Consider the following 19,174-nt stretch of genomic DNA (forward strand, 5'->3'; position numbering starts at 1 on the left):
GTCATCACGCCTCCCACGTAAGCACGTAAACTGACCCGCTGCCATTTGCAACGCCATATTCATGAGATACAAGTTTAATGAGAAGCCACGAGGTATAAACGACAGTTTGGATCACTTTGTAACAGAGTTAAAATTGCTGTAGCGAGAAACTTTTAACTGCCGGGTCTTAGCTAACATTAAATAAACCCGTGGACATCGCAACATCACACAAGAGAGCGGCTCACGTGAAGTGACTGAACGCAGCAGGAGTGATCACTTCGATGAATCAAACCTGTTCAAAAAACACATTACATAATTGATAAGGTACGAAAACAATATGAAACCGATTGTGGATTTGTGTACAGCCACTGAAACTTTGTGACGGCACGAGACTTCAGGTCATGTGTCTGCAAAAGAACCTCATTGAGGCAACTAATTTTACTGGCGGTGGCTCAGGGGAGAGAGTTTTTATTCTTCGCATCCCCGTTATACCCTCTGATCTCCCATTTCAATTCAAACGCCTACAATTTCCACTAAGGCTCTGCTTTGCAATGACAATAAGTCTCAGGGACAGACCCTACAAAAGGTTGGCATTGATTTGAGGCAGGACTGCTTTTCACATGGCCAACTGTACGTTGCATGCTCAAGAGTAAGCTCAGCACACAGCTTGGTCATATTACAACCGGAGGGGTGAACTGACAACGTGGTATACAGAGAGATCCTTAACAAATAATTATTGATTCATTTTCCGTCAGTTTAAAAAGGTTTACTTTTCTTCTTAATAAAAATTTTAAAGCAGTACTTCGCCGCTGCGAAGCGCGGGTATTTTGATATATATATATGTAGATATGTATAATATATATATATATATATATATATATATATATATATATATATATATATATATATATATATATAAATATATATAAAATATATATATATATATATATATAGATATATATATATAGATATATATATATATATATATATATATATATATATATATATATATATATATATATATGTATATGTCAATGTATGTATGTATATATGTATGTCTAGATATATGTAGATATGTATATATATGTGTATATATATGTAGATATGTATATATATATATATGTAGATATGTATATATATATATATATATGTATATATATATATATATACATATATATATATATATATATATAATATATATATATATATATATATATATATATATGTTTGTGTGTGTGTGTATGTATGTGTGGCGGCACGGTGGTGCAGTGGGTAGCGCTGCTGCCTCGCAGTTGGGAGATCTGGGGACCTGGGTTCGCTTCCCGGGTCTTCCCTGCGTGGAGTTTGCATGTTCTCCCCGTGTCTGCGTGGGTTTCCTCCGGGCACTCCGGTTTCCTCCCGCAGTCCAAAGACATGCAGGTTAGGTGGATTGGTGATTCTAAATTGGCCCTGGTGTGTGGGTGTGTTTGTGTGTGTCCTGCGGTGGTTTGGCACCCTGCCCAGGATTGTTTCCTGCCTTGTGCCCTGTGTTGGCTGGGATTGGCTCCAGCAGACCCCCGTGACCCTGTGTTTGGATTCAGCGGGTTGGAAAATGGATGGATGGATGGATGTATGTATGTGTGTATATATATATATATGTATGTGTATGAATGTATGTGTATATGTATATATGTATATGTTTGTGTGTATGTATGTGTGTATAATATGTGTATATATATGTTGATATATGTATATATATATATATATGTATATATATGTGGATGTATATGTGTATATGTAGATATGTATATATATGTATATATGTATATGTATATATATGTTTATGTGTGTGTGTGTATATTATATATATATATATTTATGACAGCAACACTCATAACAATGACAACACAATTACATATATATATATGTAGATATGTATATATATATATATATATATATATATATATATATATATATATATATATATATATATATGTCAATGTATAATAATAATAATAATACATTTTATTTATATAGCGCCTTTCCCATGCTCAAGGCACTTACAGAATATAATAAAGAACGGCAAAATATACAGTATATAGCATTGTACAAACCAGATTTATAAATAAAGAAGATTAAGACAGTAAATTCTGAAAAAAACAGACAACATAATTGATGGTCTAGCACACACATACAGGTTACATTGGCATCTTGACAGAGATGTAAACTGAGAGAAAGGTAATAAAGTCAAATAGAGCTAAAAGCCTTCCTGAACAGATGAGTTTTGAGTTGTTTTTTAAAGGAATTCATGGAGTCAGCTGACCTGATTAATTTTGGTAGGTCATTCCAGAGTCTGGGCGCTATACAGCTGAAGGCCCTGTCACCCATGGAGTGTAGATTAGTGAGGGGCACAACAAGATTACCAGAATCAGAGGACCTTAGTGGGCGGGCAGGCACATAGTGATGGAGGAGGTCACTGATGTAGTTTGGTGCGAGGTTATTTAAGGCTTTGTAGGTTATTAGTAGGATTTTATATTCGATTCTGTAGGACACAGGGAGCCAGTGAAGACGGAGCAGGATGGGTGTGATGTGCTCACTGCTGCTGGTCCGTGTAAGGACTCTTGCAGCTGAGTTTTGAATAAGCTGGAGCTGTGATATAAGATTAGAAGGGGCACCTGCCAGTAGGGAATTACAATAATCGATGCAGGATGTGATAAAAAGCATGGACAAGTTTCTCAGCATTAGAGAAGGAGAGGAAGGAGCGAACACGGGATATGTTACGGAGGTGAAAGTAAGAAAGTTTCTTAATGTGATTTATGTGGGTGGAATAAGTGAGGGAGGAATCAAAAATGACACCAAGATTTTTTACAGTAGAGGCATGTCTGATGAGATCACTGCCAAGATGGACTGGGAAGGAGTTCATTTTATTAAGTTGCATTTTAGTCCCAATTTGCAGGAGTTCAGTTTTATTGCAATTTAATTTTAAAGAGTTCTGCTCCATCCAGGTTTTAATTTCACTAAGGCAGGTTGTGAGCTGAGAAAGCTCTGATGAAGTTCACTTTTAACATTGAAGTAGAGCTGGGTATCATCTGCATAAAAATGATAACCCAATCCATAACTACGGATAATATGGCCAAGGGGAAGCATATAAATACAGAAAAGCAGAGGACCAAGGACAGAGTCCTGAGGGACTCTTTGTGTGACTGGCACGGAGTTGGATCTGCTGTTGCCAAGACTAACAAACTCTTGCCTATCACTCAGATAGGACTTGAACCACTGGAGGGCAGTGCCAGAGATACCCAGCATGTTCTCCATTCTGGACAGTAGGATGTCATGTCTGACTGTGTCAAATGCTGCACTGAGGTCTAACAGAATTAATATGCTAGTTTGTCCAGAGTCTGCTGCCATAAGCAAATCATTGGTTACCCGTAGCAGAGCAGTTTCACAGCTGTGCCGCACCCTGAATCCAGACTGAAAGGGTTCCATCAAATTATTAGAGGTTAGGTAATTGGTGAGTTGGGAAGCTACAACACGCTCAAGAACTTTTGACAGGAAAGGTAAGTGGGAAATAGGCCGGAAATTGTTAAGATTGTCAGCATCAAGGCCAGACTTTTTTAACATTGGGGTTACAGAAGCAATTTTAAAAGTGAGTGGCACGGAGCCAGTGTCAAGGGATGAGTTTATTATTGTTGTAACAGTCAGGATTATGGCACGAAGGCAGGATTTAAGTAGTGTGGTGGGGATGGGGTCCAGTACACAAGTAGTCGGCCTCATCTTACAAAGCAGGTTATTAACAAACGCAGATGTGACTGGTGAGAACTTAGAGAAGGAGCTGGATGGAGTGGGAAAACAGGGAGAGATATAAACAGATGATATATTTATGTTAGTTGAATTATTTAGATCTTTAATTTTGTTACGGAAAAAGTGGAGGAATTCCTCACAGACTTCAGTAGAAGAGGTAGTTGGACCAGATGCGGGTTCAAGTAGTTTATTAACTACAGAGAACAAAACCCTTGGGTTATCATGGCCACTTTCTATTATTCTGCCATAATGGGTGTTCTTGGCAGAAGTTAGTGCTTCTCTGTAAGCTCTTTGGTGGTCAGAGAAAGCCTGGATGTGCACGGTGAGGCCAGTCTTACGTGACATTCTCTCAAGGCGTCGGCCAGCTGCTTTCATAGATCGCAATTCTGAGTTATACCAAGGAGCTGAGTGCTTAAAGGAAACCTCCTTATGTTTTAAAGGAGCTGTTTTATCTAATGCTGAGTGAAGGACTGAGTTATAGTGGTCAATAAGACTATCTAGTGTTGGTGGAATAGGTGCAGACAGTAAAAGATCAGAAATGGATCCAGAAAGGATAGAGGGACAGATATTTTTAAGGTTTCTGTAAGAAATTTGTCGTTTACAGGTAAGAGGTGGGATAGGTAATGAGACAGTGAAAAATACTGCTTTATGGTCAGAGAGTCCCAAATCAGTGCTGTAAATGTTGGCAACAGATAGTCCAGAAGTGCAGATAAGGTCCAATATATGACCGCCAGAATGGGTTGGAGAATCAACATGTTGTGTCAAGTCAAAACAGTCCAGTACGGACAGGAATTCATTTCTCAGTTTAGATGTAGTAATGTCAATATGGATGTTGAAATCACCAAGAAGCATAATTCTCTGAGAGTAAGAGCTTAGGTGGGTCAAAAGTTCAATCAGATCGGATAAGAAGGATGCATTGTATTTTGGGGGACGATAGAGAACAATGAGTGAGACAGGACCTGATTCCGTTATTAGTTTAAGAGCCAGGCACTCAAAAGACAATGGGCAGTCAATTGGGATTCTTTTAATGTTTAAGTCTTCTCTGATAATTACTGCCAGCCCGCCTCCTTGTCTTGAGCTGCGAGGCTCTGAGTGGAAAGTGAAACCAATTGGAGTCGCCTCTGTGAGAGACGCAAATTCATTCGGTTTTTGCCAAGTCTCCGTTAAACACAGAATATCAAGTTTGGTGTCAGTGATGAGTTCTGACAGCACCAATGCTTTGCCATTAAGAGACCTCGAGTTGAACAGTGCAACATTACATAATGAGGCTTCTTTCTGCACAGAGCCGCAATCAGGGTTTATTTCCACATAATGCAAATTTGGCACACCGACAATTCTATTTCCAGGGTAATGAGAAGGACGGCGTATTCCTGAGCAAATGCTGCCGGTGGTCTTTTCATTCGCAGCCCGGCGGTGGCGGCGACCTGACCCGCGATGTATATATTTCGGGCGCTGCAAAATACCGGCGTCCTTTAGGATGTTGCAGTCAGACCATTTGCTCTGGACAAACTGTTTAATAAGAAGGAGTTTGTCATGAGAGTATTTTAGCATGATACTGGGCAATACTTATCTGAATAGCAGTGGAGAAGCAGCACAGCACAGCGGAACCGGTAGGACAGGCGGGTGTGGTAGAGTAGGTGAGCGGCGATAGTAAAGCTGCAGAAAGCATAGCAGGAGGAGGTAGCAGGAGTTGGAGGTTCCAATACACAGCCATAAACTGTAACGCTTGGTAATTTCAGGCGTGATCGCCCCGGAGTCAAAAGCCAGATTAGTATGAATATCAGATCAGTTCCCAGTCGTAGAGTATTGTAGGATGAAACGGGAGCAGATCAGCAAAGCGAATTTAATATAATCACGGAGACAGATCATCCCAAGGTCCAAGATTGCCAGGCACAAAGAAATGCTTGTAGGTTCTCGTCCCGTGATCCACAGACTCAGCTGTTCCCAGTCAAAGTAAAGTCCATAAAATCTGTAAATATAAGCAAAATCCATACAATTCGAGTCAGCTGTATCCACGAACTATACGTACAATAAAAGAAATAAAACAAACGTAAGAAAGTGTAGAATTAGGCGAATTTTGCGAAAAGTGTTGTTTACAGGGAGGAGCGGCAACAACATGCGTGCGCCAGCGTCCCCTCACCTGTATCCATGTATGTATGTATATATGTATGTCTAGATATATGTAGATATGTATATATATGTGTATATATATGTAGATATGTATATATATATGTAGATATGTAAATATATATATATGTATGTATGTATATATGTATGTGTGTATATATATGTATGTGTATGTATGTATGTGTATATGTATATATGTATATGTGTGTGTGTATGTATGTGTGTATATGTATGTGTATATATATGTTGATATGTGTATATATATATATGTATATATATGTGGATGTGTATATGTATATATATATGTAGATATGTGTATATGTAGATATGTATATATATGTATATATGTATATGTATATATATATATGTTTATGTGTGTGTGTGTGTATATTACATATATAAAAGACAGCAACACACTTAACAATGTCAACCCAATTACTTTGACAATCATGTTACGTTATTTTTAAAATGTTTCCTTTTCTTTTTCATAACCTCTTTAACACACTACTTCTCCGCTGCGAAGCGCGGGTATTTTGCTAGTAGGCTCCTATAAGACAGCAGGACACTGAGCCACCCAGCCTCTCTCCAGCTACAGTGTATTCTCGCTCAACTGGCACGTGACCCGAAATTGGAGACAGGCTGACGTCATTCAATGCGACGGCTCCTGAAGCCTCACTGCCACAGTCTCAAGGCTGTTGTTGATAGGCGGAGGTGTGATCGAGTTCAGAAAGAATCTCATCGCCAAGAGGCAGACAGTAAGTACTTTGGAGATGCGCTTTATGGACTTGTGAGTTTTCATTCGCTCCATTAGAATCACCGCGCGCGGCGAGTTTGTGTTCGTTATCCCCCCGCCGAACTTTGCTCGTGTGAATTCTCCTGTGGCCACCCGCGTGCCATTGCTGTTCATTCGTATCAGCAGTTCACTTCACGTGGCTGAATCCCAAATTTTAGTTCGTAGCACCCAGTCACACCGCTGGCGCCTGTTCATTCCCCTCCGAGTGTTCTTTTGTCGTTTGCTTCGCGCATCGCCGGCATCGAACAGATGGCCATTCCACACGTAAGACGCTTTGATTTCTGCCTTTGTTTCTCTTTTGTCACTCCGCGGCGCTCAGTTCAGACAGTTGCGGGGTTGGTGACCGGTCGGACATTGAAAGAGCGATGAGGAGTCCCTCGGGCAACTGTGTGTTGCTGCCTTACAGTTCCTTCAGAAAGAATTTGATTCTCAGTTTTTTTTTTTAAGTCTCTATGCAGTTTCAATGTCTGCTCTTTTATTCTTATTTTCTTCACTTCTGTAGAGATGCTCAGGTTTAGTGGCCTGGCAAATCTAACTTGTCTTGGTGTGGTTGTGGACTTGAATGTGACTGGACCCTATGATGGTCTATAGCTGGCTCCTGCCCTGTACAGGTACTCTGGTTTTCTTCCTATACCCCAATAACTTTTTGTTTTCCACTGGACCACGGTGGTGAGGTGGGCTGTGTGGGTCACCTCTTTGTGCCACTCTTAGGTGAACTGTCAGGACTGGCATTCCTCTTCTGCACAAGACCAACTTTCATTTAATTAGAGTATTCATGAAGGTCAATAATAAGCCGCTTTTACTCTGGTCCAACCCCCTTTTTGGGTTACCCATAGCAAACTGGTCCGTCAGAAGCACAAAGGGAGCGTTAAGAAAGACTGAGGCACACAAGGCCTCCACCGTGCCAATCTCACAATACTGGGAGGTGCTGCTCTTTAATAGGAGTTTATTAATGTGTTAAGTACTAAAATATTTGTGATGTGTGCAGAGTGTACTTAAACAAGATGAAGCTGATAAACTTGAAACTTGTTTCAAAGTTGTTGATAACGACAGTTGTTTTGAAGAATATTTTTGTCCTGGAGCATGTCAGATTTGCCAACCACAGTCGCTGATCTCATCACCTAACCACATTAATTTAAACGACCATTCAGCAGAGTTGTGCTCAGCCCTGTTTCTAACAGCCAATAGCATGCTGCTGATGACGTCTGTGGTGTACAAAAGGTTAATAGCTGTAGCTCTTCAGCAGCAATCTTCACCCTTTATTTTATTTTTTCCCCTTTTGTTTTGCTATGTGAAACATGAAACGACAGAAAGAGGAGCATCTCTTATTTTTGTTAGGTTCAAAACCTGCAGTTTCTTTTTCCTCTTCACTTAACTCTATGCCTTCTACTTCAGAGAAACATTCACTGGTTGTCTGCTCTCCTGCACACACAGTCTGCCGCTAAGACTAAAAACAAAATCAAACCTGTTTAAATTTATCTTAGCGAGTCACTGGCTAGTTGAAGTCAGACATTGGGTGTCTCACATTAGACGGCCATCTTTACAGGGACACACCGCTAACTGCCGCCATCTTGCTAAGATTATGTAAATGAAGGCTGTGATTTAAGTAATGGTTTGGGATTTTGTAAGCTTGGTGCAGTTTCACATTAGACAAGTTGACCAGCGATTTTAAGTTCCTCCTTCATATGCCCCTGTTTTTTAACATAATCCTGAGGCCTAACTTGTATAAACCGCCCTTAACATTAACTATTAACAAAATTCTGGGACCCTAACACTATTGAATGTTCAATCAAAGTAGTGAATACTGTTGACACACAACTGTGCAAGATGGCCTCCTTCTTCTTCTAACCAGATAAGAGCTGAGGGTGTAGATCAGGGGTGTCGAACTCCAGGCCTGGAGGGCCGCAGTGGCTACAGGTTTCCATTCTAACCCTTTTCCTAATCAGTGAGTAGTTTTCACTGCTAATTAACTCCTTTTCCCTTCATTTCAATAGCCATGTTTTTAAGGATTCAGTCCTCTGAATTGATTTGTTTCTTCATTAAATGGCAGCCACACAGAAATGAGACATGAAACGAGCCAACAGATGACCAGCTAAACTGCGATTTCATACTCCAACCAGTCTCTTAATGAGAAGCTGATTCTTGCTGTTAATTAAGCCTGTTATTTAATTCAATGGCTTTTTGCTGCTCTCATTCTGCCACAGCAGACATTTCCAAATCTGTTGATTTTTCTGTTTTTAAGTTCATTTTAAGTAACCAGAAACTATATAGATACTAGGGGGCTCCGCCCCCTGCTCGCTTCGCTCGCCAACCCCTGGTGTTGGGAAATTACAAAGAGCGTGTTGTATGAATGAGATATAGCATAGTGTGAAGGTGTAGATGATGCAGATAGGAAGCAAACAATACAGTGTTTGGCACAGTGTAAAGGTTTATTGGAAAATTTCTTTGTAAACAACATTAGTAGTAAAGATGGTGTCTTGTACTTGAATGAGTTTTCCTTGGCATGGAGCATTTATGACCTTAACTTTAACGTCAGATGAACGTCGAAGTTGTGAGAAGGCCACATAAAGTTGTCCATGTACAAAAACGGGCTCAGATAGGTAGATGCCAACCTTGTGCATGGTTTGTCCTTGTGATTTGTTGATGGTCATGGCAAAGGCAGGTTTAATGGGGAATTGTTTCCGTTTAAGTGTAAAAGGTAATTCCAGGTCAGAACTTGTAAGGTCAATTCTAGGAATTAGAACAGTATTGTTAGCATGTGATCCTGTAAGAACTGTTGCTTGAATAACATTGTGTGTAATGGTGTAGACGACTAAACGTGTACCATTGCATAAACCCTGTTTAGTGTTAAGGTTTCTTAATAGCATGATTATTGTTCCATTTTTAAGGTTAAGACTGTGTTGTGGTAATCCGGCTGGGTTAATAGTGTTCAAATATGGTAAGGGGAAATTAAGATGGCCATTGTCGTCATCAGAGTCAGCTTTGTCAGAGCTTAGAAAGAGGTGTGACTCTCCAGGAAGTAATGAAATGACCTGGTTATTAATGTGATCAACAGTACTATTTTTTGGACATAATATACTTCGTTGTGTTAAAAGGGGCATTTGGTCTAATGAGACCGCTGTTCCAAATATCTCCGTAAGTAAGTCGTCGCAGATGAAGGGTTGAGGAATTGTAATAATATCTGGGTGAAGTCCATCTGTATTGGTGAGTGTACAATGTTCTAGTTGTAATAACCAATTGTTATATTCTGGATCTGGAAATCGCATGTTTTGTACCAAGTGTATCTTTAGGAAGCAATGGCAATTGTTCGCGTAACAGTTTTTGTACCGCGGTTTTAGAAGCGCGCCGAGGCGAAGTTTTTTTTTTTTTGATGCGGGTTCGTGTTTGTGGTCCCGTTACTTGAGCCGTCTAGTTTTGTATCCGTGATCGTGAATTGATGACTTGTTTGATCTTTATCGTTAGGAATATGGATAAGTAATAAGTAGGATCGAACTCACTGTTAATATGCGGACTGTTCGTTTCTTCGTATTATCACCAATCAGGTCTCGCGCTTGTATATGTATTGTAGTTCGGTCTCTTGTTGTCTATGTATGACGTCATCGCGTATTTTAAGCTGGACTGAATAATAGCTGAGCACATGGCATGTGGAGCAATAGGTAAGCACTGTCTAAAATCTCCTACTAATAAAAGTACCTTTCCCGCAAAGGGAATATTATTATTCATCAACACAATGTCAATTGTCCGTGTATTTTAAGGTGGACTGAACAATAGCTGAGCGCATGGCATGTGGAGCAATAGGTAAGCACTGTCTAAAATCTCCTCCTAATAAAAGTACCTTTCCCGCAAAGGGAATATTATTATTCGTTACTGTGCATTGTCATAGTGGATAGCAATGTTTCTGTGATTGGGACTGGTATTTGGAATAAGGAGTGACATGTGTTTTTGGAGCCGAGACATTTTTTCTTCCGCGGTTTCAGAAGCGCTTTGTAGGTGCTGACGTGATTTGTGCATATTTGCGTTGTTGATTTGTGTCAGGGTGCACTGTTCCAATGCGATGCAATATTTGTCCACATATGCGAAAGCAGTATGGGCCATTGCCTTTTGGTGGCCTGATATTTACTCCGGTAGATGCAAAAGCAAATGAACTATTGTAGGATCTAATGCAGTTCATAAAGTTTTTACTTTCAGGTTAGTTAGAAGCTTCTGTAGATATTCAGGATATGAATGTAAAGGAGGCAGTCTAATCTGACCCTTTTGACAACAACGTGTAAATTCATTACTTGTATTGCCAGTTGTTTCTTCAGGGAAGTTAAGTGAATGACAATGATTGCAAATGACATTCATTAATCCCAATGAATTTTCCTCAATAGTGTACTCATTACTGAACGCGTTGTCAGCTAAGTGGCGCAATTGTTTAGCAGGTGTTTGCGGACGGTTCCTTTAGAAATGGGGCTTTGGGTGTCACTTCTTATTGATGTTAGTGTGTTTGTGGGTCTGAATCGTCGTTGTTGTGAACGTTTCGTGTGCCATGTCTGTAGTCTGTCCCGTTTCGTCTCTAATGGGCTTGGTGTGGTGGTCACGGCTTCTTTTTTTTGGTGTGGTAGGAGCTTGTTGAATCCTCCTCTTTGTGTGCGTCCAGTTTCATGTGCAATGGGATTTGTGCGGTGCTGTGTGCTTTGCCGGCGTCTGCGGGGTGGAGGGGGGGGATGTTGCTTGGAGGGGGTGTTGGGATTGGTGGGGCGCGAGCGTCTTCTTTCTTTTTGTGTGCCAGGGGCTTGTTGAATTGTCCTCTTTGTGTGTGTCCCGTCCGTTGCTTGTGGGGGGGGGGGGGTGCTTGGATGTGGGTGTGGGATTTGTGGGGCGCGAGCGGCTTCTTTTTTTTGTGTGCTAGTTTCGTGTGCAATGGCTTTTGTGCGGCGCTGTGTGCGTCGCCTGCGTTTGACTCCTTTTTTTTGTGCTCACTCCTTTTTTCTGTGGTTGCGGCCGCCTCTCGCGGCGCCTCATTTCTTGGGGCGCCTGCGCAGTACGTCTTTTTGCGGCTACGGCCCATGGCCGGATGTCCCTGCGTCCATCCGGTTTAGCATTCTCGGTTAGTAATGTGGATAATGTAAAAGGCAACATCCCTCCCATAGTGATACGGCAGTACAAATCACATAAGAGGAAATAACTTAGCTTTCTTTAATGACGATTTACACGGCATAACAGATGGAAGGAAGCCATGACAACATTTTGTGTATAGTTTGTCATTTTCATCACTGCGCTGAAAGGATTTTCTGGATGGATGACATAATCTTCCGTCCATTGGCTTTGAAGTGTTTGGCTGTTGTCCAAGCCTTTTTATACTCGTTCCTCCACATGAAGGCCATTCCTTGGTTTCCAAACAAGGAATGGAAAGGATTCAGTTTCATCTCTAACATACAGGAATAAAACAATGCCTTTGCAGTTGTCCCCTTCATTCTCCAAACTGCTAGACTAGTGATTTCTAAATGCTGACAGCCCCTGTGTGCTAACTTTGGCCTGCACATGTGAATGAATTCATAAAATAATTTCTTGTACAGAGCACAGTGACATTAAACTTACATTCATGTTACAATGACAAGCTTGTGACATTTGATTTTTTTAAATTAATTTGACTATTCTGTTATATATTGCTCTTTAGTAATATTTTTTAACCATCTAATGATGCAAATTTAAATCTTGCAATGGCAAGTGTTGCAATTCAAACAGAATGGGTTTGTGATTAACTAGACTATAAAACCATGTTGTTAGAAAAACATCTTAGAGTTTTTATTTAAATGAAAGTATCCTGAATAATCTTGGAATTCAGTACTTCAACAGTATAATAATGTTTTGAATTTTAATTTTTACTATGGATTTTAAGCAGTGTTTTTCAACTACTGTCCGAGAATGATTAGAAATGTGCACATGCTAAGATAAATCAGACAGTTCATGACATATCATTCTTTATAAACTCTGTGCTGAAACTCCCACCAAGATTGTAAACCCTACCTTGTGCTATTGCACTGGGGGTCTCCATCCCTGCCCCACATTACATTTCAAGGCTTGCATTATATTTTGAGATTTATGAATACCAGTACTTCTTTAATGGTGGGGAGGATGGACAGGATTTCTGTGTTTGCTGTAGTATCAAAGGGTATCCAGCGTTATATTAGTGTCACATACAAAAGTTCCAATATCATAACATCCCTAATATCAACAGATGGTGCCGAGTCATAATGGTGTGTCATAAAGGCATGACACACTCCCTGAGACTGTTTCATATCTGGTCACCTGGTATGAAGATTGATTACTTACTCTGCCCATGTGGTCTCAGTGAATAACTTGACTTAGCTTCTTTCTTAACTGATGAGGACATAGAAAAATGGGACTTAAATGTGTTACATTTGTATTGCACTTCTGAATTAATTAAACTCTGTGTTATATACAGAAAAAAGAAGAAGATGCCAAAAATGTATCCAGCTGGCCAGAAGAGTTTACAGAAAGAATCTAAACGTGAAGATGATGTCTCTGAAAAGAAGAACAAAAGAAAGGGCAGGACTAACATTCAGAGACCCCGCAAAATTATAAACCGTATGAAGGTGAAAGGCTGTAATCCTCAATATATGGGCCCAGATGAAGACTTAAACAGATTGGGCTCCAGTTTGGGCAGACGCTGCTACTTGAAGGACAGTAATGCCCACAAGCCATCAGAATCCTCAAAGACTAACACAGTGAGGCCCGAGAAGAAATTGTGTCCAAATCAAACTGGAGAAGGTATGTGCTAAAATAAAATAAGGCAGTTATGATTTACCTGAAGGGTGCTTTCTTGCATTTTCACTCTGCTTAGAAACAAAGGCTTTTTTAAAAATACGGGTTTCATTTTTAAAGTATAAGGAACAGAAACAATTAATCTTTTGGATTGGAATGAGGAGGCATGGCTGAGTAGTTGTTGCAGTTTTTTCAGTTCACAATTTCCTTGGTTTGGGTTGTATCTCTTATTAATAATAATCACTAGCTTAATGTCTTTAAAATAAAGAAGAAAACCTTTTAATAGATTTTAGACAAATTAAAGAGAAGTCAAAGAAAAGTCAAATCTGTTTGAAAGGGTTTCTTTAAAGAAAGTTAGAAACAAACTATAATGTATTACCTTTTTACTTTCTCCATATGTAGTATTGTGGAGTAGACATGTCACCCATTTGACTGTTCAATAAATTTGCACAATTTAGACCCCTCTGAATGAAAGTGTTTCACGTCTGCCTGTGTGCAAGAATCTCTGTGCATCAGTGGAGTGCAAACCTGTGAATGGATAAACCAGTCCTGTTCATATTTATTATCATTATATATTCTGAAATTGCAAAGACTTTGTGAATGTGAAGAAAACTGGTCCACTGAACTTTACTGAGTTAAAGAAACAAAATTGTTAATTAAAGCAGGATTTCATCTAAAACGTGTGAAATTAGTTTTAAAGGATTTTGATGCTTTTAGCCATTTCATGTTTCCTGTCAATTCAGTTGCCCCATATTAAAAGGGGCTGATCTTTGTGATGCGGTGGCTTTTTATTTTTAAAGATTTTGAAAATACAAGTTGGTACAGTACTTGAAATCTTTTTGAAATTCTCATCCATTTTAGAGCAATACAAAAAAATGTTGGTTCAGTTCTGGTAATTTTATTTTGTAGCACTGTTCACTGAGTGGTGGCTCTAATAAATTCACAGGTATGATCTAATGAAACATTTTACAAATGATTAATCACATAATGAGTTAAAACAGACAGGAAAACAAAGCCGTTTCAAACTGATTAACATAAATGAAACAGAACAGTATCTGTCAGTGAAAATCAAATATGGACACCATGCCACCATCTTAAATAAGGAGGCAAGTTGACATCATGTGATGGAGCTAAGCCACGTCAGCAGCCACAAAATGTCCACAAATTATGTGATTGACGGAAGGGTAAAACGACTTATCAAAATAACAAAAATACAGTGATTTGGGGTGTTATAGTACAAAACATGGCCTAAACTCAGAATAGGGTGTAGGTGATATCAGAATTCGACAAATAATGCAAAAACAAACTTTAACTGTAGGAAGACAGTTCAGTTAGCACAGCCTACATGACTGTATGCCACCCAGTAAAGGCGTTTAGTGTTAGGAATTATTACTTTTTTTTTTAAATAGCTAAGGCACACTGCGAAAATTCAAAACAACTGATTTAGACGAACAGTCCATCCACCAAAAAACCATTGCTGAGTTCATCAAAAAAACTACATGGAGTGAAGGAAAACGTCAGAATTAAAAGCATGATCTTCTCAAAATAAATACTGTTCTGGTGCTGTATCAGTTTGAAAAGGGTCACTATGTAGACTGATGTCTTGGGTTTCTAGCCGTACCTTTTGCCCAACTTCAACGATAGGAGTAGCCTTACATTTGCAATCAGAAAATCATTTGGCCAAGAGCTTTTCAAAATGTTTTTGAGCCAAATTCAACTTTTCACAAAACTGTTAAATATGTAATTATATAAAAACAGATGGAAAAGTGGAGAGGATGGTGACTCAATGAATCTAGAATGACAACCATACAGGCACTCAAATGGTGACATTGTAGGAGCAGAGTGAACTGGTACATTCCTATCAGAGTCAGCAATGGGTAGAAAATCAACCCAGTCATCTTGATTAGGACCAATCAAACAGCACAAATGTTTTTGTAGGCCTCTGTTAATTCTTTACATTTGCCCATTAGCTTCTGGCTGATAACCAAACATTTTAAGTTTTATAGAACAATCAAATCTCTGACAGAATAGTTTCTAGAAGCGAGAAATAAATGGAAGACCACAGTTTGATACACCTTGATACAGAAAACCATCGATACTGTCAGTCTTTTCTACAGATTGGTCCAGATCTAATTATGCAGATCCAGATCATCTGGATGACTGTGATGGTCCGGGATTTTTCGAGTGATTTTCCATGTAATAAACTTAAAGTTACAACGTAATGAAAATTGTACAATTAGATCTGGACCAGCCTATAGAAAGACACCTGCCAGGTGTTTAGTAGAAGGGAATAAGATGCACACATTTCAAAACTCAATCTGCCTCCACAAAAATTGTATTAAAACCCTTGGAGGAAGGCATATCAGTAATAAAGTCCATGGTTTACTGCTCCCATGAACGTAATGGTACCGGAGCAGTCCAACATGTAGCTTGTATAATCACAAATATCTTCATGCATACTTTTCCAAGAAACATTTGGCTGAAGTATCTTTAAATTCTGTGGTCAGATGACACAGTTCTAATATTTGCTTTTAAATGCTAGGAGGAACACACACACACACAGCCTGAAAGAAGGTATTTTGGGCAGACTCAACCTCTGTCATTATATTATCAATTAATGGTAAGAATACATAGGTAAAATTCCGTTACAACAAACTCCTAGGGACCTAAAATTATTTCATTGTAATGAGATTCTGTATTTGTTACTGTAGTGCTTTCTTTAACTTGTGTCCAGGCGTTTGCAATCATTTCCATAGCGTCTTTTGCGTTAATTTTAATCTCCTCCTGCCTACAAGTTATGCTGATGATAATTTTTCTCAGCATTTCCTTGCGATAGTACACTTTCAGAGTGCAAATGATGCCCAAATCCAATGGCTGAAGCACTGCTGTGCAATTGGGTGGGAGGAATTCAACGCGAACATTATCTAAATTTGGAAGCATGTTGTGGGCAACACAGTTACCAAGCAGGAGCCGAATCATCCTTTTCTTCCTCATATTGTGAGGTTTCTGAACTCTTGAGACTCTCCCCACCCAACGGGAATAACACACCGAGGTGCGTCCTGAAGCGCGATTGCAGCGTCTGCAGCCAGGGCAAAAACAGGCTCCTAGTGCTGCAGTGACGCAACACAGAAACAAATCCTAAAAGATTGGGGTCGCACTATAAGTCCCTCTCCTGCACCCCAAAACATGAGGCTTAGGCTGAGTCTCAGTACTTTAGCAATACCAGCTTTATTCAGCTTGAAACAGGAACAGCACACTTATTTATTGTAGCGTGATCTGCCACTCTCCTATACTCCGACACAGCAGTCAAGCAGGGTCGTGGCCAGATTAGTGATCAAGTAATCCTGTTACTGGCGTTTACAATGTTCCTCGCATATCACCCATTGATATCTTTTCTGTTTGCTTTGGCGGTGAGACGCAGCACAGCTTTGAGCCGGCTGTTGCCCCGGCAACAGATAAAAAGTCTTCCATAGACACAGAGTTTGGACTTCAGGACACTCTTCAGCGTGCTGTCTAGTTGAGGGAGGGCCCAAGAGCTTTCAAACCTCACATTTTCTTGAATGAGTGCCGCATTAATAGGAATGTTTCTTGAACGAGCATCACTGAACCACATCAAAACGGCTTTTTCGACATCTTCAAATGCAGCACTTCACATACATTGGCAACCTGAGATTTTTCTTCTTTTTTTGCTTCGTCTTTCAAGAAAGTTGACATCGTTGATGGAGAAATTTCTGAATTCACTGGCAACGTCTTTTTTTCTTTTTGCCGTAATCGAGAGCTGTAAAAATGTATTTTTGTTTTCTTCTAATATGAACTGTTATCGTTTTTTCGTGTCTTCCATTTCTATAGGTGGGTGACAATGAGTTAAATTCCAATGGATGTTTTTCAAATGTTGAGCAATAAGCAAAATGTATCACTGAAAACCACAGGAAACAAAAAAGGTAAAAAAGTACAAGGAAAGTTTGAAGAAAGAAAAAAAAATAGTGTTTGGGGATTGTTGTGCACAACTGAGCTGCGGCCACAGAACTAACTGCTCTATGGATGATTCAGGCATTTCAAGGTCTTTTGAGCACTTTGTTGTAATGAAAGTATCTGCTGAATGTACTGTACATCATAGAAACGAGATTTCTATAGACTTGTGTCATTGGGGAAACGGTCGGGACCATAAAAACACTTTGTTGTAATGAAAATTTCATGTAAAGATATTTGCTGTAACAGAATTTTACCAGTAGTTCCTAAAATTTGGCTCATCACCTTTTGGACCTTCTCTTTTCTAACAATGGAAGAAGCACAATCGGTGAAAGGAAAGTGATTGAAACTTTGGGGGAGAAAAACACCTGGATCAGAGCTTGTCTAAGGTTGAAATCTGTCAAATACACACAAGTGTATACCAAAACAAATACATGATTTGCACAGAGCAGACGTTTTAGGATTGAGGTGAGGAGAACTTCCAGAAAGCACATAAGGTTGGGGGATTTGCAGGTGTAAATGATCCGTGGGATTATAACTTCAGAGATATTTTGATCCAGGCATTTACTGTTCCATCCCCATGGTGGGGAGAGAGATCTATCATAAATGGATGAATAAAAATATTAATAAAATAAGTTACAACTGAAAAGACTACAGGAAAATTTAAAATTAAACTTTAAAGATTAAAAAGGAGTTGAAACACAAACTAAGTGGCTTACAGGCACCAAGTGTTTTTTTAACATGTCAAAAAAATTTGCATTTAAGTTCTTCACATTTGAGAGGTCTTACCAGCTAACTTTGCAAGTAAAATAGTTCACTGGCCTAATCTGCAAAAGCCAATAATGAAGTTAGCTAATGTCGACATGCTGGAAAAACAGAGATACAGTGAAATCTCCTTCTTCACAGTGTAAAGCTGCACCCAGCTGGGTGTGTCTTGTTCTGAAGACCTCCAACCTTTCTTGAGCTCGTAAAATTGCACTGTATATGCCTGCCTCCAATCAGCAATCAGTACAAATGAGTCATTAAATGTGAGAGGTCTTCCAATATCGTAATGCATAAGAAAATATTCTGAATAGTTCTTCAAATGCTTCTTTTTTGCTGAACATCAAAGGGACAACCCTACCTTGTTTTTGTTAAAGGAAAGGGGCAAGTATATAGCGTTTTAAACAAATAAACATACCCTACTTCAAACTCTGTTCTATTGATAACCTGCAGCAAAATGGCCTTTTTGTGTTTAGCAAGATGAAAGACCCAATTTATGACAAAGGACTGTGTTAAGATAGCAGAAATGTGATTTTTAAAAAAGGTTAAGTTTTGGAGGAAAAACAAGAAGGCAGAAATTTAGCATCAATATTTTTAAGTTCGAGAGGCTTGAATCTCTGACATTAACTGGGGAACCTGTCAGGTTTGTATACAGACAGAGCTGGAGGTAGCAGAGTTAAAGATGTTAAGATTTGCATTGGGTGTGACGAGGATGGACAGGATTAGAAATGAGGACATTAGAGGGTCAGCTCAAGTTGGACGGTTGGGAGACAAAGTCAGAGAGGCGAGATTGCGCTGGTTTGGACATGTGCAGAGGAGAGATGAGGGGTATATTGTGAGAAGGATGCTAAGGATAGAGCTGATTGGCAAGAAGAGAAGAGGAAGGACTAAGATTAGGTTTATGAATGTGCTGAGAGAGGACATGCAGGTGATGGGGGTAATAGAACAAGATGCAGAGGACAGAAAGATATGGAAGATGATGATCTGCTGTGGCAA

General features: G+C 39.5%; 2 protein-coding genes across 5 annotated transcripts in view; both read left to right on the forward strand.

Annotated features, from left to right (window-relative positions):
- Window positions 1–19,174, forward strand: part of LOC114665322 (zinc finger protein ZFP2-like) — a 439,810-nt gene that overhangs the window by 418,383 nt on the left and 2,253 nt on the right. The window lies entirely within an intron of this gene.
- Window positions 1–19,174, forward strand: part of LOC114642351 (zinc finger protein OZF-like) — a 449,463-nt gene that overhangs the window by 326,997 nt on the left and 103,292 nt on the right. The gene's annotated exons all lie outside the window — the stretch shown is intronic.

The sequence above is a fragment of the Erpetoichthys calabaricus genome, chromosome 1 (genome assembly GCF_900747795.2).
Source record: "Erpetoichthys calabaricus chromosome 1, fErpCal1.3, whole genome shotgun sequence".
Lineage (NCBI taxonomy): Eukaryota > Metazoa > Chordata > Cladistia > Polypteriformes > Polypteridae > Erpetoichthys > Erpetoichthys calabaricus.